Source organism: Dermacentor silvarum, chromosome 9 (assembly GCF_013339745.2).
Source record: "Dermacentor silvarum isolate Dsil-2018 chromosome 9, BIME_Dsil_1.4, whole genome shotgun sequence".
Lineage (NCBI taxonomy): Eukaryota > Metazoa > Arthropoda > Arachnida > Ixodida > Ixodidae > Dermacentor > Dermacentor silvarum.
In genome coordinates, this window is record NC_051162.1 from 37174636 (window position 1) to 37199524 (window position 24889).

General features: G+C 43.3%; 1 pseudogene; it reads right to left on the reverse strand.

The window, feature by feature from the left end:
- Positions 1 to 4155: 4155 nt before the first annotated feature.
- LOC119463537 (uncharacterized) lies at positions 4156 to 24196 on the reverse strand (annotated as a pseudogene).
- Between the last annotated feature and the right edge of the window lie 693 nt (positions 24197 to 24889).

Sequence of the window (24889 nt, forward strand, 5' to 3'; positions counted from 1 at the left end):
AATTTGTGGTTCGTGGTTCGTATCAAGAAACTGCCGCCTGACTTCAAGACCAACACGGTGAATACGATTGGACACTTGGTGTTCCTATTTATTTTGTACTTTACGTGTTGGACTCTTAGTGCTTGTCGTTAATTATTTTCTTGTGTTTGTTAATACCCATCTGATTTGTATTGTGTTGTGTCTAGCCTAAGTGTGCAAGTGTGTGTGCAACTGCCTTGTGTGAAAAATATATTTTGTTGTGTTTTGACAACTCTGGGCTCTGACTCGGTCTTTGGACAGCAACCGGCGTTCACTGGCGCACAAAAGGGCCCACTCTTAATTGTCGTTGCTTTCGTGGGATTATTTTTGGAAGCTGATAAGTCGGCTTTGGAATTTGGTCCGGCGTCTGCGCCTCGTTCACGGGGTCTGTGACACAAGGTTTGCAACTGGTCAAACGGAAGAGGGAAAAGGGTGCGAAAAGTGAGAGTAAAGAAGAAAAGGAAAAAAAGAAAAACGGGCAGGCTCAACTACGTTGACATCTACATAAAGCGAAAGAATTTTTCCTGTCATTGGCTCATCAATCATGTTTGTCGGCTATCAAGCGTGATTTTCGAGATATAAGTATTAGCTATAAAGAACAGCGTGCAATACAAATAAATTTTCAGTGAATTATCAGTGAATACGAATAAATTTATTTTCAGTGAATTATAGAGAGGCTGGATATTCATCAGCATCATCATCCTCAGCCTATTTTCATGTCCACTGCAGGACGAAGGCCTCTCCCTGTGATCACCAATTACCCCTGTCTTGCGCTAGCTGATTCCAAATTACGCCTGCAAATTTCCCAACTTCATCATCCCGCCTAGTTTTCTGCCGTCCTCGACTGCGCTTCCCTTCTCTTGGTATCCATGCTGTAACTCTAATGGCCCACCGGTTATCCATCCTACGCATTACATGGCCAGCCCAGCTCCATTTTTTCCCGCTTGATGTCAACAACAATATCGTTTGCTCGCTGATGCACACCGCTCTCTTCCTGTCTCTTAATGTTAGGCCTAACATTTTTCGTTCCATCGCTCTTTTTGCGGTCCTTAACTTGTTCTCAAGCTTTTTCGTTAACCTCCAAGCTTCTGATCCATATGTTAGCACCGCTAGACTGCAATGATTATACACTTTTCAACGACAGCGATAAGCTTCCAGTCAGGATTTGGCAGTGCCTGCCGCGTACACTCCAACCCAATTTTATTCTTCTGTAAACTAATTTTTTATGATCAGGGCCCCCTGTGAGCAATTGACCTAGATGAAGATACTCCTTTGCACACTCTAGAGACTGACTGGCGATCGTGAGTTCTTGTTCCCTTGCCAGGCTATTGAACATCATGTTCGTCTTATGCATATTAATCTTCAACCCCACTCTTACACGTTCTCGATTAAGGTCCTTAATCATTTCCTATAATTTGTCCCCATTGTTGCTGAAGGGGGCAATGTCATCTGCAAACCAAAGGTTGCTGAGATATTCGCCATTAATCCTTATCGTAAGCCTTCCCAGTGTAAGAGCTTGAATGCTTCTTCGAAGCATGCATGAATAGCATTGGAGAGATTCTGTCTCCTTGCCTGACCCTTTTCTTGATAGTTAACTTTATTCTTTTCTTGTGGACAACCAAGGTTGCTGTGGAATCCTTGTAGATATTGGCCAAGATATTCACATATGCTGATTGTACGCCTTCATTACGCAATGCCTCTATTTACATGCCATGTATTTACAAGCAGTAGAGATTACCTGTACTATTAGGTAAAATTTTCATTGGTGATTTATCGTGTCATGTCACACTCGTGGTGTTTCTGATCGGTCAGTCTCCTTTATTGCAACTACGTATCAAAACGTGCCAAGCGTCTCAAAGCGCTGGCTTGTTTGCGAGAAAATGTTCTCTATACCCTTGTCGAAGCAAGCGTCCGTGGTATTTCGCTTACGAGGCCAGATACGCACGAAACATTTCCTGGAACTCGGCAAGAAAGCTTCCCTTAATTGAACAGAATGACAAATGCCATCTCGCGATGACTGTAGATGGGAAATAGATTTGCATTCATGCAATGAAGCGACATATTGTATGCTAAAGTCACGTTTATTTCAAATCTGTAGCGGTTATTGCGGGACATCCGCTGCTTCGCCTAAATTCAGTTTACATTTTCTCTGATATCGGTACACTTTATCTATGAAATTCGCTTGTCGAGATGGCCAATACCGACAATGTAGCAATGATGGAATGATGTCGATGGAAGGACAAAGTTGGTAACAATGACGGCACGATCACCACTGCGTGCCTACGCGTGTATGAGAATGGAAGTGTGACGGCGACTGACTGAAAACGATGCAATGATGGCGTGGGCATGACAAGAATGCAATATTAACAATTGAATGATTACTGCATGATTACGATGGAATGAGGAAGAAAAAAGTTGCAGTGGCTTAGCTCGGCTATGCCAGGATATACGTAGCGTTAGCAAAGGTTCAGCTGATTATTCTTAGCTTATTATTAAGATTATTCTTAAGATAAGATTATTCTTATGAGTCAAGCTTCTCCGTTCTTCTGCGCTGTTGAGCAGCATTTGCGCTCTCCTTCTCCATGGCTATACCACACTGGCAAACGCCAGTCAGAAGCGCAGCGGCTCCAGCGCAGTGTCAGACGGCGACTGCACAGCGAGCGCGCGCCGGCGCCAGTGCGTCTACCACGGCTACGACGTCACTCCTCTGGAATGCGCAGACCGGCGGCGGTGAGTCGCGCGCGGCGGCGGCGGAGTGCGCGAGAGGTGCCGGCTCCAGTGGCTCCGGTGCGCAAGCCGTGTGACATCACTGATCCTTGCGCATGCGCAGCACGGCTCTTGATGTGCCGCGCGAAACGGGCTTGGCTAGGCCAGTGTAGCTAACGCTACAGAATTAACGTCCATAAAGCGATGGGGAATATGTTATGAAAATAGCATAATGACGACAGAATCACATTTCTGAAGTCATACCTACGGTAAAACGACATCGTAATGACGACGGCATGACAGGAGCCGCATGACCAAGTTGAAATGGAACTAAATGACCACGATGGCATCACACCGACAGTATGACAAAAAAACGAATGACGGCAACAGTATGACGACGATGGTACGAAAACAGTGTGATGACGAAAGTGTGACAAGGATCCTGCATGACGAATGTATGACGACGGCGACGTGGTGAGGACGGCATGACGATACTCGCAAGGCAAATCTGGAATGTCAAAGATGCAAAGACCACGGCTATATCATGACCGCAAGCTAGTGGCCAAGATATAGTGGCCCAAGCTATTGGACAACATGGTCCACTGGGTTGGCGTAGAAGGCGTGACAAATATGGCATGACAAAAAGCAGATGATGATGCGGGAGTGACGAAGATGGAAAGATCGACCGCGACATCACGACGACGGTATGACAAGGGATGCACGACGAAATGTATGACGATGATGGCATGATAAGAGTCGGATTACAAAACTGGAATTGACGATGCAGCGCCCACGGCTGTATGACGACCTTGACCTGATGCATCGAGGCCCAAGCTATTAGACAGCTTCGGTCACTGGGTTGGCGTAGAAGGCGTGACAACGATGGCATCACGAAAGTCAGATGACGAAGGTGGAATAACTGTGACGGAACCACCACGAAGAATCACGACCACCTGTTTCACTTAGTTGCCCAAGATGGTAGACAACTTTGGTTACTTCATTGGTGTAATAGGATAGATAGATAGATAGATAGATAGATAGATAGATAGATAGATAGATAGATAGATAGATAGATAGATAGATAGATAGATAGATAGATAGATAGATAGATAGGCTCAGAACGGGTGAAGCAGGCAATGTGTAGTAATCGCATTATTACAGAAGACTTTCTGTGGGCGCAGTCACACATTCCGCGAAGGCTTCACATAGTCGTACATAGCGTCAACTTTCCACCAATAGTCAGCATCCGACAGTGCATGGTCACACCTTTTCACACAGTCCGGTGATGGCGATAAGAACTTTATTTGTTCCTGAGAAACTGTGGCCTGGGCGAGCTGAAGGCTCCCTCAGGTCAAGTCGGTGGCTCCGCCCACGATGGCACCGGGAGGCGAAGTCCTGTTGCGATTCGTGGCCCCTCTAGACTGCCTGGAGCTAGATGTGGTGCTTGTCGCTTCGGAGGAATTCCTCCCACCATTCCTTGGTGGCAAGTGTAGAGTGTTCTAGGGCTGCGCACAGCCAGAGCATGTGTTCGAAAGAGCATGCATTGTGCATACCTTACATATAGAGTCCGATTTCTCCGAAATAACGCAGGAAAGCCTTTAGAGCGGCTTGCGCAGATGTTCGTGTAGGCGAATTTCCAAGAATGTTACTTACAATGAGTCGGGGCTTGTCCAGCTGGTCTAGCATGCTTGAAAGCGGTGTTTCTTGCGGGTTTAAGCGAGATCAATTGCAAATAAAGTGTGCGATACTATTGCTGCAACCGCCGAAGTCATAAAGGGGGCTATTGCCATTCCCATCTTAATGGAGTACTGAATTGAAATTGGTACTGCTAAAAAATGGTACTGCTAGAAGGGTGAAGTCATGCCATCAGAGGTCGCACGGAATACAAAGCTGTAAATTAGGGTCCACGGTATGTGCTGATAAGGTCGGATGAATTTCATGAATCCAATGCTAAGTGACTAGCAAGCATGCATAGTTTTATCGCTGTGTCGGCTTTTGAAGCCGGAATACAACGTGGTTGACGCCTTGGTGAGCAGATCGGGTATCTGCCTCCACTTGACGATTTCAATGTATGCCACAGTGACAAGGCAATTATCGAAATATCATTTATGTATTTCACCCACTACTCGACGAGGGACTTGTCCGAACTCTGCAACGATCTGACCATGTGATCCGTGATGCAGTGTGGCGAGTAAACTTTGGAGGGCTGCCCTTGATTCATAGAAGACTGACTATGGATGGAGTGGCTCCTCCTGAATGAAATGAAGAGCAGCACGGATGGCTACCTGCTCAGCAGCTGTCAATGATGTTAGATGTGAAGTTTTTAGCTTTATTTTGAACGATCTTGCTGGAATCACCGCCGCTTCAGCTGAGCTTGTAGGCGGGACAGAGCCGTCGGTGTGAGGCGTTCATGGTGAGGCGTACTTCAGCTCTACATAAAATGAACCTGAGTACGGTAGCACTGTAGGCATGTACATCAATGGCGAGGAGGTACGATTGGCAATATGACTGAAAGTTGTGTGTGGCTTTTCTGAAGCTAAAGAAACAAAATGGTTGAAGGCAGTCTGGAAACGTGTCACATATGCGTCCTCAAAACGTCGGTGCCGGTGTATGTTGATATTGAGTGATCGCACGCTATGGCGATCGTTGCGGCTGTAGACGCACAGTTCGGAAGACCGAGACAAGTCCTTAGAGCTTGAGCTCGTGTACCCTGGAGTGCACGCATATTTGTTTAGCAGGTGTTGCCTTTCCAAGATACAGCGTCCTTTTTTCACTTTCTGGTGTGTTTACTCCTCTAAAATGTTTTTATACTTCCTGCAGTAGCTGATGTCGGCAGTATGCGGTGACGCTGTTGTCAATAGCGACGACCGCTTGTGTTTAATAGCTTTTATCAGGCCCATAGCAAAACACGAGACCAAGAAATGCGTGATTTATTTCTGGTTACACAGCGCAGTTGCTGAGTGCTCCTTTTCTTAAAAAGTTCCTCGTATGTCCCAGAAGAGCTTTCAACACAAAGCAACAGTTATTTCAAAATACCTTATTTTACCCGAATATCTGCGATGTCATTTACTCCTTGCTTAGTATTCCAGCTAGCACACTGGCAAAGCTTATAAGGGAAAATCAGTCGTGAATATCTCAGTGACCTACTGTTAGGAGATCACCGAGTTCTGTTCGGCAAATTCATACCTGCCAACCTCGCAACATGAAAATTTGGGAGACCGCCGCGTGAGGGGGGGGGGGGGGGTCAAAAAAGTTTTCACCTCCCCCCCCCCCAAAAAAAAAAGAAATGTTGCCGCCGTGCGAAACGGCGCGCGTGGTACAGAGTCCATACTTGTCACGATTCCGCGAAGTGACACAGCACAAAACCTCAGTCCTGTATGATCTCAGAAATACTTGCAAGTGTACTTATTCTTGACTTTTGAAAGTGCCATCGATCGTTACAACTGAACTCAGGGAAAAAAAGAGTAGTTCGGCATTCGCACTTCACTCGACAACCTGACAAAGTCAACTGAAGCCTAGCCCACTCACGGTCATATGATTGCTAAAAACGCTCGACCCAGCCTGAGACGAGCCAATCCGGAAAATCCAATATGGCAGCGTTCGTCGGCTGCTCGCGTTCGTGGTGCTGCCGGCGGTCGCTACCACGATTCACGGTGCATGCTGGTGACGAACTGCTTCCGCGCCGCTTTTTCGCATGTTTATATTACAGGCCAAAAAAAAAGTGGCGGCCACATTTCGGGAGATTTGAGGTCACGTCCGTACAATCGGGAGATGTGAGAAAAATTCGGGAGGCTCCCGGACAATTCGGGAGAGTTGGCAAGTATGCAAATTTAGAGCTCACTTGCAAAAATCAAGCTGGCGCCCTAGCCGACAAAATGCAAGAGTACATTCTTAGCACGGTAACCTTTATTAAAGGGGTATATTCTCACAAATTTGTGCACCTTTAATTTATAAGTTAAACAGTAACTTTTACAAAATTAACTTGTATTAAAGGTAACCAGGCATCGCCTAAACTAGAGGTTACAATAACCTCGAGCCCTTTAACCTTTGGTATAGGCATACAGCATTGAGGGCCTTTGCTTAAAAATAGAGGTTACATTCTACAGTATACCCGTTGAGTTCATTAAAATGTTTACACAAAGCGGCTTGCAGGAGGCCCCAGATGGGCACCGCGCTGCGCATGCTCCATAGAGCCAGGTCGCCTAGCAACAGAGACGCGTCGCCTCCTTCTTTTGCGCTTCTTTCTTCGGTGTGTTCCAGAAAAGCCCGCCGCTCTGTGCATGCTCCTCCCAGCCAGGTGTCGCCTAGCAACAGAGTTGCGTCTCTTCCTTCTATCGCGCTTCTTTCTGCTTGCGCCTCTTCTTTCTTACGCGCTTCTTTCTGCGGCCGTATTAGGCAGCCTACAGTCCTGCTCGAAGAAATGCGAGCCCTCGCGGAGGACGCCACTCGGCCAGTTTTTTACGGACGCTCTCTTTACGTGCGCTTGCTCTTCGAAAAAGTTCATGTGTCCACCTCGTGCGGTTTCCACGGCAAATGGTTTCCCTGTCTCTCTCTCAGCCAATAGGTAAAAAAATGGAAAGAGAAAAAGATGACATTGCGTTTTTCAGGCAACTTAGAGCTCACACACGCCATAACATCGCTTCAACCGGAAGGATATGTAGTCATAAAATACCACCTACCCTTCAAAATGCACAACAAAGGTGAGTGTGGGAGCCATTGAAATATCTTTACTTTCGAATGGTGTCGTGACACATTTGTATTCTTTTGGGGTACGATTGCGTAGCTGTTAAGCAATGAATGAGGGAAATGTTTGCCTTGCCCACGAACGTCAAGTGTTCAGACCCTTGGCTCGCGCTGTTGCCGTTTTTCTCCTCCTGCACATGCATTTATGTAAACTAGATAGATTGTTCCTAAGGTATCATTTAGCATGCGAACATTAATAATGATTATCAGCCGACTGATTTTCTTTTTTAATTTTTTGCATGCTGAATGATCTCTTAGAAAGAGAACCCTAATATTATTTTTTTTAAATTTTCGCATGTTAAATGACACCTTAGGAATAATCCACACAGTAAACGTAAATGCACGTGAAGCAGGATAAAAACAGCAACAGCGCGAGCCAAGGGTGTGAACACTTGGCGTTGTTGGTGGGCAAGGCAAAAATTTCCCTAATTTATTGCTTAACAGCTACGCAATTGTACCTCAAAAGAATACGAATGTGTCACGACACCATTTGAAACTAAAAAAATTTCTATGGCTCCCACACTCACCTTTGTTGTGAATTTTGAGGGATAGGTGGCATTTTATGACTACATATCCTTGTGGTTGAAGCGATGTTATGGCCTGAAAAACGCAATGTCATTTTTCTCTCTTTCCATTTTTTTTGCTTATTGGCTGAGAGAGAGACAGGGGAACCATTTGCCGTGGAAACCGCACGAAGTGGACACATGAACTTTTTCGAAGAGCAAGCGCACCTAAAGACAGCGTCCGTAAATAACTGGCCGAGTGGCGTCCTCCGCGAGGGCTCGCATTTCTTCGAGCAGGACTGTCGGCTGCGTAATACAGCCGCAGAAAGAAGCGCGTAAGAAAGAAGACGCGCAAGCAGAAAGAAGGGCGAAAGAAGGAAGAGACGCACCTCTGTTGCTAGGCGACACCTGGCTGGGTGGAGCATGCGCAGAGTGGCGGGCTTTTCTGGAACACACCGAACAAAGACGCTCAACACAAGGAAAGAGATGCACCTCTGTTATTTGGCGACAGCTGGCTGGGTGGCCTATGTGAGGAGTGGGCCCTTCTGGAACAAAACCCATGAAGTGATGCGTCCCCGTTGCTAGGCCACCCCCGGCTCGGTGGAGCAAAGAGTAGGGCACATATGAAATTTCCTGCAAAGAAGCGCTCAGCTGAATGGCATATAAAAAGATTGCTTCTCTTTCAATCACTTATAATCCTTGTCTTTCAGCCAGCAAAGAGCTACAGCTACTAGTATCCCTTGCAGGATTTCTAACGAAATGAACATCACCATGAGATAAGTGCATTACTCAACATTTGAGCACATGTGTAACGGTAATGTTCCGAGCAATACAGTTCAAAACACAATATGAAGGCCTGAGCAGGAGGCACACTTAGCTTGTATAAATCATTCAAGTAGAAACTGACACTTCCACAGATAGTGTAAACTTATTTGGAATGCAATATTTTTATTTGAAAATGCAAATTAGTAGATACACCACAAATACAGCAGGCCTTGCTGGGACAAGACTAGATTTGAGACTTCAAAAAAATAGTATCACTTGCATCATATCACAGGAAGTCACTTGCATCATATCACAGTGTTTGAGCCATACATATCATCATTAAATCCGTGTTAACTGTCATGTAAAAATTTGTACTGCAGTCAGGAAGCAAGAAAACAAGGCAAAGGCTAAGTATATGAGATTGCAGACACGACAACATGAATTGGACATGTGTTCAGATACACCTTGGAGAATACAGAAAAAAAGGTTTGCGTATCCTGTGCACTTTCAGAGTAGGATAGTAAAAATGTTCCCAATGCAACGTAGTAAACGCCAGAAATATACAAAGTTTTGGCTATAGGTGGCACCTAAAAAAGAAGACTCGACCTAATGAGACTTGTAAAGCTTCCAAGCCAATATAAATGTTAATTGGTAGCAAGATAAAAATCAAGCCTTTCAGCGTACAACTAAACAAAGATAACATTAAAAACACATGTTGAAATTAAAGGTATATACATGTCCATGTAAGCACTGGAGGAACCACTTTCTCTGTGCGTATGAGCAATAAGCATCTCTCAAAAGTAGTAACACTGGCATCATATCACACTATAAGCCATACATGACATCAGTGAAACGCTCTTAGCTGTATATATAAATTTGCACTGTGGTTAGAAAACAACAAAACAAGGAAAACTTGAACTGCACAACGACATTACAGGCACTACTACAATAAGAACGAGATAGTTGTTTGTATATCACCCTTGAATGCTACACGAATACTGTTGCACCTCCTGGTGTACATTAATAATATGGCTCCAAGGACACTCCAAGTGCAACATAGCATATTCTAAACTATACGATTACAAATGTTTGACAATGGGCAATGTTTTATAAAAAAGAAGACTATACCATAGAGATATGTACAGTGCTTCCAAGTCAGTGTTATTAGGAAATCGACATTAAGAGAAAAAGCAGGCTTTCAGGCTCCGAGCAAGAATAAAAATAAGAACAGATGTTGACATTATAGGTAATACATGTTCATGCAAGTAGAAGCAATGCTTGCATACATGTGCACTAATACTAAAATCTTAGCAAGTATACCCGATACACATTTCAAACAGACTATTGTGTAGCCATGTAAACTAGTAACATCATAACACTTCACTTTCGGCACTTGGAAGAACACCACATACTCCACCACAAATATCACGTGCTGCTTTAAATAAAGATAAGCTCAATATAAACTCACTGGCTAACATTTGTAGGTATTTAAATGCTCATACTGTAAATACAAAATCAAGGCTGTTGAGTTTTATCAAACTGTCAAGTTATATGCATTTCTATTGCTGGCTCCACAAGTATTCATTCTCAAAGTTGAACCTTGAAGCACCCTGATGTTCTTGTTAAAAAACAGGCTATCGTCTACGTCAAGAAGCATGATGTAAATCTTTTCCCTGTGTTTTACTGAGATAATGTATCAGGATCACAGAAGCCCATGAGACACATAACAGGGCACCTTTTATTTTGGCTGCACTGAAAGTTTCAAATCTTGGGTAACATAAATATTGTTCACAATAGTTCATCTCAGTGTTTATATTTGCAGCCTCTAGACAAGGAGTATATAGCACAATTATGCACATCAGTAAAAGCTATCCTAAATTATCTTTTAATAATTTACAATAGCTAGTGTTTCGCGCAATTAAAATCCCATCATAGACATCATTGTCCAGACAGTGAAAATTCAAATGAGTTCTTGTACTAGCTACACAATCACTTCGTCTTCAACACAAAGAAAAACGGTGCTTATGACAATGTGGCAACATGTACAGCTTGTTTGTCACGTTTTCTTTGCTCTCAGGGTCAGCTTAGCATCTTTATGATGGTGTTTTCGTTTTCTTGGTGTTAGCATTCGCCACCACTGGCATAAAAAGACAACTGATTTCTCTTACAAACATGAGAAAAAGCAACAAACATGAGAAAAATCAGGACACGTGCAAAGTACTGGCTTGTAGGGCCACGTGACAAAAGGCTGGAAGCGGTGATGCTTACAGCATAGTGCCTTTTCAGTTGAGATCCTGGCGACACCACAAAGATGAAAAGATGTTTCTTAAACTACTACAAGACACGTTTCACTGTCTAGCTAACAATGCCAAGGATGGGATTCCAACTTCTTCAATGCACTACCCATTTAAAATAAATAATGAAAAAGGTAAGTTGGATTCTGTATGCATAATACAACACAATTACTCTCTATCTAGAGGCTACCAGTTAGAATACCTCAATGATAAACTAAGGTCACCATAATTCAAGTAGCACTAATTTTAAGAATTTTGAGCAGATAAATAAAATGCTTGTGCATAACACTAAGTACCACCTGCGTGAATGGATACATTACCTCAGTATTAAACAGGTATACAAAGGCATACAAATGTAATGCAGAAATGATATGTATGTACACCACCTCACGGCAACAAGTGAAGATGAATGGAAAGCAAAAATTGTCAACTAGGCTTTGATTCAAATCACATTCCTTTTCTTCAAAAGGCCAAATAAACACTTCAATCTGTTATTTATGAGCCCTCTAGGCACAACGTTGCTGGGAAGCACCAGTATCTGCATCAGTGCCAGGAATGGCGCAAATGCATAAGGATAATCCAGGTTCTTGATGTAGTAGGTTAAAATACAATAAATTGCAGCTAGCTCTAGGCTGCCATTCGAGACCCAGATTATTTCTTGCCTGCTGCCAGCATAAACACACGTATGCTCGACGCATGTGTAGATGTGGGGAGCTGCAATCTGGACATCACCACTGGACAGTGGAACCTACAAAGACAGTTACAGCCTATAAACATTTGCCTATCAAACACTTAATGAGCAAAGTACAAAGTGAACCAACAAAGTAGAGTTTATCAAAAAAGTGCAGTGCCGCAGAGCGGCCCTCAACCCCGAAGAGCTCAACCATTCTACATGAAGGAGTAATTAGAACTGGCTCACTTTTAGCACTGACTATAGCAAGCATATTTGAAGAACAAGCAATGAAATGTTATTTTACAAAACACAATCAGTACAATAATAATTTCGAGTTTGTTTGCTGAACTATCTACAATTGAAATATCACTACAGGATATTAAGAACACTCCTGCAGGCTTTGCGTAAGTTGACCGTCATTCAATCTGAATTTTCATGCATCAAACTAACCGTAATATAGGTTATAGATATGTTTGAACCTGTGCAGCTAATACTAACTTTCATTTTAAGTGTACATAAGTTATAGTGCAATTGACGGCTTCATTATTTGTAGCACTGAGACTAACAGTCATACAGTGGGGGCTAGCTCTAAGCAAGAAACCTTATAGCACATATTCTTCTGGGGGACTGCAACACGAAGGCACATTTTATGCCTTGAAATTGAAAAAGAATGCATATCATTGTTCATTCTTGCATATTAATCACCGTTAGCTCCTCCGTTCCCATCACCAATAAATTGGAAAATGGGGAAAAGAGTGTACAACAAATTTTTTCACATACCTCATTGATCAATGTGTAGCCAAAGCTGCCTTGCAAGTGCTTGCTGATGTCCAGCAACGAACACGTCCGCTGCTCTTACTGAGAAAACACTTCAACAACTGCTTTCAGCTTATTTTCGAGACCCCCAACCTTGGATGCAAAACGAAGCTCCACTTCAATGCAGAGCTAGAAAAGAATAGTCATAAGATAAATCGAATCCTAAAACTTCTAACAATAATTACAGTAAGGCCACATTAAGCAAAGCACAGGTTCTTAATTATGGCTTAGTGTACAGTAGCTTGCCTGGAGCGTCACAGAGGATACATAATAAGTATCTTTCACCCAAATTGCTTAATCATACCTATTGGTCCGCGTTACTTGTTACAGAAAATATGAAAGTGCAGAAGCAGTCATGTTCACCTGTTTGCATCATGTGTCGAATGAAAAAGTGCTGCTGCCAGATAAATCATTTGAGTTTTTTGACAAGTTTTGACAACATTGCAGTGCTAAAGAACAGGAGAAAAAGACGAAAATATGGCTTGGAAGTTGTAAACTTAGTGTAGCTTTGTTTTTGTGACTTCATTTTTCTGCATGCCTTACATATGAGTCTGTAAAAGATTATTTGTGTGGACTTGACATGGGGTGTATTAAAAAATGTTAAGCACAACTTTCCAATTCCTAAGCAGACTTTCCTTGCCTCTTGAAGACTTTATAAGGAGCTTACTGTACTCAATTACATCATCTTAGTGATGACACCTACATTCAGCAGCTGATAATACACAGTGACACTCAAGTAAAAAAAAGATCATATTCAGCAAGTCCTAGTTAAAATAACACGACTGAGTTAAAACTTATGAACGAGTGCCAAATATTATGAACTTACAATTTCTTCAATTAGGAAATACTGAGGCAGCATGTACTTCATGTTCCTTGCTGCGGTCTTCATAAGTCACTTCCAGGAGGCTTCTCATTCTTCCCAGATCCAGCGTTGTGCTGTTGATGTTGGCCGACCGTAATAACTGAAAGCCACAGACAGTTTGTATCAACACAATGTCTGTACTTCTTATCAATCAAAGCCCCATATAAGGCAGGAAATGCAGATTCACACATGCCACACATTCATGAGAACTACATGATGTAACAAAGTGGTCAAGCATACCTGGAGCTCTGCAAAGGCTGTCTCCTTTGTAACTGCTGCAGGACGCATAGAAGGAACGGGTGCGACCTTTCTCTCCCTGTGTTTTCGTACTTTTCTTGCCACTGACAGTCTTCTTATAAATTGACTCTGCAGTTAGAACAGCAATCGATCAGTGATACACAAATTGTAAGGCTGCATTCTTTTTGTGCGAGTCGTAATATAGCACTCTGTAACTAATAAAGATATTGTTTATTTATATGCATATTGATTTAATGACATTTTTTTACTATTCAGTAAACTTATTCTCAAAATTTGTCACTGAAAACTATATATTGATGATATAACATTGTTGAAGAAGCAAGCTTAATTTCTGCTTGTGATGATACAGCAATCAGTGAATAACACCTCAATCTTCTAACAATCAATCAACGGGACATACCACTCCAGCAGCCTGCTGGTGTAGAATGCAGAGACAAGTAACAGTAGAAGACCTACATAGTATTCACTGACAATGTACGAACTCATTGATACTCATAAAAGGTACAATAGACGTTGCAATGGACAGACAGCTGGGCAAAGTTGGTAATTCACAATTAGGCAGCAACGCTCACAAGGTTGAGCATACTTTGTGTCTGTTTTCGCAATATTTTCATCACACTAGTGACTCTTTATTAGAGTGAATATTCATAACTGGTCCAGCATTGAAATGCTTATAGCAGTGTTTGAACCCGATTGCAGTAGGCAAATGTTTTATAGCACAAACGAAGACTTTTTCGTTTGCAGCTTTAATACTGCATCATGATAAAGTCCCATATAGTGAAACATTTGAAATGTTTTAACAAAGCCGAGGTTCATAGGAAAATGGAGACTTATAAAATGATCAACAGTGAAGAAACAGGAGATGTCTCTGGAGTTGGCATTTTGGCACGTGCACTTGTCTTCATAAGAGTGGCAAGCACTTTTCTTGGCAACATTTTATAACTCCCTCCTCCACCGACAATGAAGAGGAAAAGCAGGTGCATAGAATATTGTGAGGTAGTTAGAAATGTTAAAAAATCTATGTGTCTAGTGTTCGTGAAAGAACAGGGGTTATGCTGCCAGTTCTTCATCGTAAGAGTGTCAAAAACAGCTAAGTACCTTATCATGTAAACAGGCAATGTCAGATTCCTGCTTGACGAAGATAAATTTCCACTCTTTATAACTTTTCTTGAAAACATCAGCAGCACAGCCGCACCATTTTCCTAACTACCTCTAACATCCACATTTTTGAGTGTTTCTACTTCCTTCACAGTTCTCTATTAACCCTTTGTACTCTCCATGTGCATGAATGAGATTGAACCATAAAATTTGGCCAAGAAAAGCAGTTGCTACCTTGATGAAGACAAGCCCACTTAACCAATCGCAGACTCCAGACACATTTCTTGTTCTACCATTGTTAATTATTGCAAAGTCCTTAGGGTTGAACAGTTATTCAGGCATTCGTGAACCCTGCAATGTAAGCTTAGCTGCTGTTGTAGTTCCATCAGGTACACCCGTGAGCTAAAGTATACAAACCAGGGATTGTGCAATAAAACTCATTTTCTCCTCTGTCTATGAATGAAACTTGAAATTAAAGACTGCCGTCCAAACTTGGCACTACAAATTTCCTAGTGCACTCGTGAGTTCCTGTTTATGCGTGTTAATTACGAAGAAATTCTTTTTTTTCGGCGACCCTGGGGTCCGTATACGTTTGCTCAAGGATGTATATTTCAAATCGTTTCACTTACGTAGACATGGCCGATTCTATTAGATTGGCGGCTACCAGGCTTTGGCCCGTCCCACAGAAGTAGCGGATATTTTGCCGCAAGCGCATCTCCTAGCGCCTTGTATTGCCAGCGGCGCTGCGCTTTGTTCCCACTGGTGATTAGATCATATTCACTAGAATAAGAAGAGCACCATCATGCTTATACAGATCCTTCGTCAAAAGTGTTGTAAAAGAATCAATGCACCTGTTATCAGGCACATGTCTCAAGATGTAGTTATTTTACATTTAAATTAATCGAAAATGTGATGTTATACTGTTATATCTCTCATTGGAGTAAGTCATAGGGTGCCATTACAACTTCACGCATGTGACAAATATGTGAACTTTCATAGTTCATTTGCAATTGTGTTTGCCTTTCCTTATGAAGTAGAACATCGTTCATACGTTTGGGCATAGCCTCCTATATACTTCATGCCTGCCCATCGGCGCCGAGAACGCAGAGAAGCGGTCGTCGCACCTAGTTGCGTCACTCACTGCCAGTTGGCGGTGCTACCCCAGGATAGAAATACAGGACGCTCTACCGCGGCGTGCGCTGTAGCATAACTATGTATCACGTTATTTTTTTTACCAGTGCCAATTCTATTGTTTTACAACATCTGCGGGCGTTTAACGCCGACACAGACGCGTACAGGCCGCCGCGAATTGCTTCTTCCGAAAAAAAAAAGTATAAAAGGAAAACCACAGCTTTCATCTGTACTACTATGAAGCTTCATTTTCCTTCTGCTTATTATTACATATGTTTTCTATGTCAGTGTGGAAAAAAACAATGTGGGCTCTAATAACTGCACAACACTTTTATTGCCATCATTTGGATTTAAAAATTGTGGAGCTTTCGGGACAGCTGGCTTCTGTGAAAAAACTTTTGAGATGTCGTTCTTGCCCGTTATCTTCAGCGCAAAATTAGTGAATAGAGGGCGGAAGAATATTGTTTGCATGATCTCAAACAGCTTGTCGTGATGCTCCGGCACTGAACAATGCAATAGTTTACACTCTCGCAGAACTTGAGCCGCATTCACGGCAGTCTCCCTTAGCGGCTGCTTAACATTTCTTCGCTTAGTGAGACTACTTCAACCTACTTGTGCAAAGACTTCAGCACAACTACGAGTTCGTCTGACGGATATAACAGACGGCTTCTGTCTTGGAGCCTGATCAGAGAATGTGACGGCGCCGAGGACTTGGGCTTTGTCAACAAACTTAGGCATTCTTTGCAAGACACCCGCTCATTAACAGCTCTCCACAGGTATCTGCCAACCATCGCTAGTGCTGTACATTCTGGTGAACGAATCATTTCTTTGTGCCAGGTAATGTGGTTGAACAGCGCTGCTATCGCCTCTTTGGGAAATTCTTCGGATGGTTCTGGAGTAGAGCCTACACTCGGTTGCCGGCGTAGCGACGAGCATGTGCTATCTTCCGTGTCCATCACGTTACTGTTTTTCGATCTTGACGCAATGTTTGTCTTCAGAGACTTTTCTATTCCGCACAAAACTGCTCGTACGTCTGTCTGGTCGTTGCTTCCAGCTGACCTCCTCAGCCACCCAAAAAAAGATTCAATGGCGTCAGACGTACGAGAGCTTTCTAGTCAGAACAAATCGAACGTGCATCTCTCTCAGCAAGTATCTGACGCATTCCATGCTTGACGCATTGCAACTTTGAGCCACTTCTCTCGAAGTTCTTCATCGCTCGGAATTTCATGAAATGAGATGCCCGGGACCTTTCTCTTACTGTACGAGGTGCACCCAGGTCCAAACAATACACCATACCACTGGGTATCAACTCGCAAAGCGCCCTATTAAACCACTTAAAGTAGCACAACTCACTCGTGACCACGATGTCTTCTTTTCGGCCAGAAGGCTATCATTTGCGTTGCTGCTAGACGTTCTCAATGCGGCACCGACAGTGCCACCACAGCCACAGTCCTTCAATACCCTGCCGCAGCTCACCGCGTCAATCGAAGGCAGAAGGCAAGTTTCTTTCCCCATCCGTGGACTGCTGCTGGAAGATTATATCTCAGCAAACCTGCGAACTGTCGGCAGGCGAAGAAAATGGATATTGTCTCGATTTGACACTAATGGCGACGCGCACACGCAATTTTTTCCGCCTTTAACCATGCACGGCGGCTAGCGAACCATTCTGGGGTAGCAGCGCCTCTAGCGGGCGACCTGCGAGGAGGTCAGGCAAGGAGGCTGAACGGCGCTCCCATTGGCGCTGAGCCGTGCTCCCTCAAGGGCTGCAGAAGATAGCGCCAACCTTTCCCTTTCCCTCACGAACCACTTATCATCATCATCCCGGAGTGATTACATGGGCGCAGGAAGTATATAGGAGGCTATGGTTTGGGTAAAAAAAAAGAATGCGAGAAAAACGTACTAACCAGGAAAACGTACGATTCGAAGTAAGTAAAAACTTTGAGACTCAACTGGTAGTCGACATTACGTAAGCCACAGCGTCGCGCAAATCGCTGTGGCACGACGCACCAGACACCGACGCGTCGACCTGGTGGTGATCTGGCGGGACGAGACGCATTTTCTTGTTTTCTGATTGCATAGTGTTTTCAAGGCGGCGACGGCAAACCGAGCTTGTGGGTGACGCCGGATGCTGCCGGAGCGAAGCGTAATGCTGTCACAGGAGGAAACGCCGGCACGTTTCGTTTTATTATCACTTACTAAAACTGTGCAATGCGCTTACAGCGTCACTACGCCCCACGCGCTGTGGTGAAGATGCTTACTGCAATAGGGTTGACGGCGACAGCTGTGAATGCGGCGTGCGGCGACCTTGGAGGAGGTTTGCTGTTCCCTGAATAAGAAAGTGAGTGCGCGCGACGGCGTTATGACATGAGACGGGCGGGCGAGTGTTGCGGAGATGGTGATGCGGCGGGCGGCTACTGTCGGTTACTGTTCTCGATCGCGCACGCCTCGCACATTACCTTGTTTACATGGGATCTGTTGGCCGGAAATCATAATGTACGATAGTAGTCTACAGCAAGGAATGGCAGCACGTTTGGGTTATCGCCTACTAAAAGCGTGAAGTACGGTTCAACGACACCACGCGCTGTGAACAAATAAGTGAAGACACTTATCGCAATAGGCTTGGCGGCCATAGCTGTGAATGCGGCGTGCGACGACCCGGGAGATTTGCTGGTAACGGAATAAAATTGAGTGCGTGCCGGCATTTTCACGTGAGCTTGGCGGGTAATAATTGTGGTGAAGCTGCCGCGGCGGACTGCTACTGTTGTCGCGATGGCGCGCCTCGCGCATTTACTTGGTTGCATATGGGATCTAGCGCCCGGAAAAACGTATGCGATCGCAGTTCGGCAATGTGCTAAACGTTGGTGCCGGGAAATCGTACCATCGTATCAACGAGGTTCTACTGTATGTCTATGGGTCATTCCACGCGAAACGTCCCAGCCCAAAAACTGACCATCGTTGATTTTCTTGAAAAAAATTGGGCTAGATGGCTATTGTGTGAATAAGGTTTCACCAAACTATTTTGGTCCACAAAAATTTTTTGATCACGTGAGCGCTATTTGAAGTTTCCGCAAAGACGCAATAGTTGGTTGGAGGTAAATTTTTTTTATTCAACTCTGAAACAAGGTGTAATAACAAAGGTTGTTTTAGAGCATTCTAGGGGCATCCTTCTTTCATATAATGTAATAACTGAATGCGTTTTAAAATTTATCGCGTTTATTTGGCTCAGTAAAAAAGCAAGAAATGTTGCGTTTTCAGAATTTTGTTTCACATAAACTTCGCAAATTTTAAACTACAATATTATTTCTTCCTTTTTGCATGTCGTTATAGTGTATGCTCAAAATAATTTGAAATTCTTAAGGCGTACATTTTCTTATAAAAACACCTCCAAAGTTGGCAAAAAGTGGATTTTTTGCGAGACTCATACCACATTTAAGCCTTAAGGCCCACCAGATAAAAATATGTCAGATAGCTTAATCTGCGCACCGACCTCTTAGCTCGTGATTTAGAAATTATTATTCGAGTAAATTTTGTTTGAAGCGAGAAAAAATTTTTGAAGTCAACAACCAATATCACCATAGTCATTGCGTACGTGCCATAGCTCCCCTCGTCGTCTGCTCGTTCTCCGCTGCGCGTCGCCGTCTCCCGCCCTGCAGATGGCGGCTAGATTATGGGGGGATCATTTTTAAGGTTTATGGAATTTTTAAAAATCGCCTTTAGCGGATATAATTCTACTACTTGAGCTGGATTGTTCAGAGGCGGACAGTACTTGCACGAGAAATTGAAACGCATATTGAACTAATTAACAAACAACTGCTAATAAACTTCCTAAATAATAACTTTACGGCGCATATTGCAATTTACGAATTGTAGCCGCCGAGCTTGAAAGACGCATCCACTTGAAATTAATTTCCAGGATGACACTAACTTTGAGATATTATTTCCTTAAGTGTGGGACGAAATAGGTGGGTGGTTACTTTTGTGCTTCAATGCATAGATGAGCATTGTGTTAAATAAATCGCAGTTTCGCCCGAAAGTCGAACCATCGATTTCCATATCAAATTATTGGACAGCTATAGGAAAATAGGAAATTTGCAGGCGCAAGTTGGAATAAGCTAGCGCAACACAGGGGTAATTGGAGATCGCAGGGAGTCTCATCGTCCTGCGGTGGACATAAATATAGGCTGATGATGACGATGATGATAGGACGTAAGGATAGTAGTTTTATCGGCCGTATAAACTTGTAAACATAGGCATACTAAGTAAATTAACAAGCATCGTGTCGCGTGTGCACAAGCAAACATGAACACATCTCACTCTATGACCGCGGAAACTCGCTGTCAAAACATTGGGGTGAGGCAGCGCGGCTGCAACAGCGAGCAAATTGACCTTCGTGCCGCCCGGAGTAGAAGGCTCCTGTCCTCCCTACTCGCCCAGCGAGTAGGGAGGGGGGGAACGTGGGAAGTAGGAAGGGGGGGGGGGGGTGTTCTACTCCGGCGGCTTGTATAATGAAAGAGATCTGCGTCGGGGACAGCGTCCGCCCTGCGCTGTGTTTTCGCAGCTTAGTTCGCGTTGATGGGAGTGCCAGCACGAAAGTCAATTCGCTCGCTGCTGCGCCGCGCTGCCTCACCCCAGCGTTCTGACAGCAGCGTTTTTAGCAGTCATCGAGTGAGATGCTTATGCATGCGTGGCACCATGCTTGTTAATTTACTTGGTATGCCTATGTTTACAAGTTTATACGACCGATAAACTACTATCCTTAAGTCCTATAGCTGTCCACTAATTTACTATGGCAATCCATGCTTCGACTTTCGGACGAAAATGTGATCTATTTAACAAAATGCTCATCTATGCACTGAAGCACAGAAGTAACCGCCCACCTATTTCGTTCCACACTTTAGGAAATAATATCTCAAAATTGGTGTCATCCCGGAAATTATTTCCAAGTCTTTCAAACTCGGCGGCTACAATTCGTAAATTGCAATATGCGCCATAAAGTAATTAATTAGGAAGTTAATTAGCAGTTGTTAGTTAATTAGTTCTATATGCGTTTCAATTTCTCGTGCAAGTACTGTCCGCCCCTGAACAATCAAGCTCAAAGACTAGAATTATCTCTGCTGCAGGCGATTTTTTTTAAAATTCCATAAATCTTAAAAATAATCCCCCCATATACTAGCCACCGTCTGCTGGGCGGCAGACGGCGACGCGCAGCGGACGAGTAGACGACGAGGGGAGCGGCGGCACGTACGCAATGCCTACTGGTGATATTGGTTGTTCACTTCAAAATTTTTTTTCTCGCTTCAAACAAAATTTACTCGAATATAAATTTCTAAATCACGAGCTAAGAGGCCGGTGCGCAGATTGAGCGATTTGACATTTTTATCTGGAGGGCCTTAAGGCATGAATCTCGCAAAAAATCCACTTTTTGCCAACTTTGGAGGTGTTTTTCTAAAAAAAATATGCCTTAAGAATTTCAAATTACTTGTAGCATACACTATAGCAACATGCGAAACGGAAGAAAAAATATGGTAGTTGAAAAATTTGCGCAGTTCATGCAAAAAAAAATTCTGAAAACGCAACATTTCTTGCTTCTTTACTGAGCCAAATAAACGCGATAAATTTAAAAAAGCATTCAGTTATCACATTATATGAAAGAAGGATGCCCCTAGAATGCTCTAAAATAACCTTTGTTATTACGCCTAGTTTCAGACTTGAATAAAAAAAATTTTCCTCCAACCAACTATTGCTTCTTTGCGGAAACTTCAAATAGCCCTCACGTGATCAAAAAATTTTGTCGACCAAAATACTTTGGTTAAACCTTATTCACACAATATCCATCCAGCTCAATTTTTTTCTAGAAAATCAACGATGCTCGGTTTTTGGGCTGGGACGTTTCGCGTGGAATGACCCCTATGCTATCAGGGATTTTTACTGCTTTTCTATGGCAATGTCCAGGTCGCCTCGAAGGTGCATATAAAAAGGATCAGCATGTTTAGCATAATGGTAAAAGAAAGTTGACTTACTCCAGGAAAACAGTAATTTCTGTGCGCAGCATGCAACACAGCTTTTTGTGGACACTTTCTGGAACGAGCTTGCCGAGTAGAATTGGCTGTACAGCCTCAGAAAACTTTGGTAAGTTCTCCAGTAGCCAACGATACAATTCCTGAGAAGCAAATATTTATTACGAAAAATATTAAAACAAGTTACAAAGAGGCACATCGTGTAATATGCAAATATATTGCATTTCTAATCTAGAAATTCAAGCATTTCATGAGAAGAGGAGAAAGCTACGCAGGTAAAACATACAACATGAATTTATACAAAGTTAATTCAGCTTACCTTAACTGAAAACAATGCACTTTATGCCAAGGGTGATTTAAAAAGACATTTTGAGATACAATACAAAACATCACCTTTTGGGTAGGTGAACAGTGGCCAAGGATAAAAAAGAGATTCGGGCCGAATTACGCACATATGTGGTGTTGTCATGAGAACAAATGCATTTACTTCTTTTGAATACCTAACCTTGACAAGCAAATGCAGAGTGAGGAAGACCTTGTCTTTCCAATGTACAATAGTGTCTACCTGACCGAACATTGGCTCATCATTTTCTGCAAACACTACTACATCAGACAGAGAGATGATCACATTAGAGACACAGGCAGATGATACAGACATCGCAGTACGGCCAACATCATGGGGCTCAAGCCCACATTGCACAAAAGCAGACGTCAAGCACACAGGCACACCAATTTCTGATGCAGTATTGCTGTGCGTATAATTCAAGTTTGGCAGCCCTGGGCCCACCCACAGATCACTGGACATTTTCATTTGAAAAAACTCAGCTACAGATTTCGGAATATTCTTAAAATTAAAAAATTTTTTGGACTTTGGGAGTGCATTTTTACCTTCAAATCTCATGGTCCAGTGATGGTGGGAAGGACCAAAGCGCTTTATCTGTGTGACAATGTGCACAAGCATATGATGCTTAGGTCGGAATGCATCAGGGCCATACAGCCTAACAAACAGCTCACTGTGGCGAGCTACTAGGCAGTCCAGTTCACCGAGTGTATCTGGAGACATGACTGGTGAAACAATCAACTGCGTAATGACACAAAGCAGCACAAAGCACTCACAATGCGCCTCCTGTAAATTACCTTCTGGCAAGAAGTCCTTAACTATTAAAAGAAAATGTAGCAAGAGGACCAAACTGGAGCTTGCCGAGGATGGAAAGCTAAAGTCAGCTTCAAAGAATCTTGGATAATCACTCTTGCTTACAAGTCTGTGAAAGTTGAATTCAGTCAAGGCTTTGTTCAACTGACTTAAGCTCATCCATGCTGCCCCTTTCACAATAAATTTGCTAAACAATGCCAATTCTAGAGGAACAACTCCTTCCAACAAGATGTGCATAGGATCATAGAGCAGGTCTGATAGCAGTGAGAAATGAGGGATTTCTGCAAGGACAGAGCTAGACTTAATGCCATATTTTGCTGATAATTCAAGGCGCACTTTTTTCAAAGGTGCCTGTTGCAGTTCCAACAAGTGCCCCTTGTACTGCGATTCTGTTCTGAGAGGGCAGTGTATTTCGTGATGAAATTTATGGAAGTCCACAGTTGGAACCATGCAGGTACGGCAGGCAAATCGTACGTTTTTGCTGAAGCTTTCTTTAAAACCTGCAATGTTGTGACAAGCCAAAGAATCCCCAATATATGCCAGCAAAAAACCAAAGAACAGCTCCTCACCATGTGCAGTCTTCAAACTACACCCAGTTTGCAACGCCTTTAGTGTAGAAATGAAGTCCTGTAGCACCTAAAGCCTTTGTGTTTAGTGACTTCAGGTCACTTGAATTTCCTACTGCAAGCAAAAATATGTTGCTGACTTTTGACCGCAATGATAGCGGCACATTCACGAATGAAATATAAAAAACAGTAAGCTTTCCTCTCAGGCTTCTTTTCATTCCAATAGGATTGGCCAATTCTATGTCATCACAGTACAAGGTCATAACAATGGTGTTTTTCTGATGTGACCTTGCAAGTGGGTGTGTCTGAAAACGTGTCCCATCAGTAAAATCTCTTAGCAGATCACTAGTTGAAGTGCTGAGCGACGACTTGAAAAATTCTAGGAAGCCTGGATGCTTCAACAAGTTCTCCAGCATACTCTTCAGTGGTACAAAGTAGGCCTTTTGGCTAGAAGGCAGTTCAACTTCCTCAGCTGGAACATATATGCCTTGAGAAGCATATAATGCCTTTCTTGCCCTGTCACTGTGTACTGTAGACACAGCAACTGGAGCCCCAGCTGTGGCCAAAATGTCACCAACCCTAGCAACAACCATGTCTACTGCTGCCTTTGTACAGCGATGTTGCGCTTCAAGCTGTCTCGCCAAACAAGAAAGTTTCGAAAGAATGGACATACTTACTGGACTTTCAGTGGCCTCTGTATCATTACACACATCGAAATGTGGCGTAGAGGCAGAAGTGCTTTCTAAATCACTGTCAGTCACTGGTGGATTACAAGAGTCTGTTCCACTACTGTTGGCAATTTCTGCGCCCTTATTGCTATTAATTAAAGGGCACGTACTCTCAACGTGAGACTTGTAAAGGGTCATATTGGGAAGCCGCCTATTGCACCTCGTACACACTAGTGGGGCCTTGTTTTTGTGTTCATGTCTGACATGCAACAGAAAGGCATAAAAGTGCCTGGTGGTAAATCTGCATACTGCACAGGTGTGTTTCCTGACCTTAGATGCAGGGGGTCCTACGAAAACCTTCTTTCTGCTTCCTTCTTTACTGATGACAGGCACTGCTTGTGAAAAACCTGCAAAATTTGCGAGATACAGGCTGTAGTCAAGAGTACACTTCCATCACACAGGCTCATGCGACAGCTACACTGATGTATAATAAGTACACCCCTATTTTCATTGCAAGTTATTTTAGACAACGAAAAATTTATGCAGCAGGTTTTATCGGCAGTACTACTGCGCTTCAAAGTTCCCCCTAGAGAGCATGTGAATAAAAAACTAAGGCTA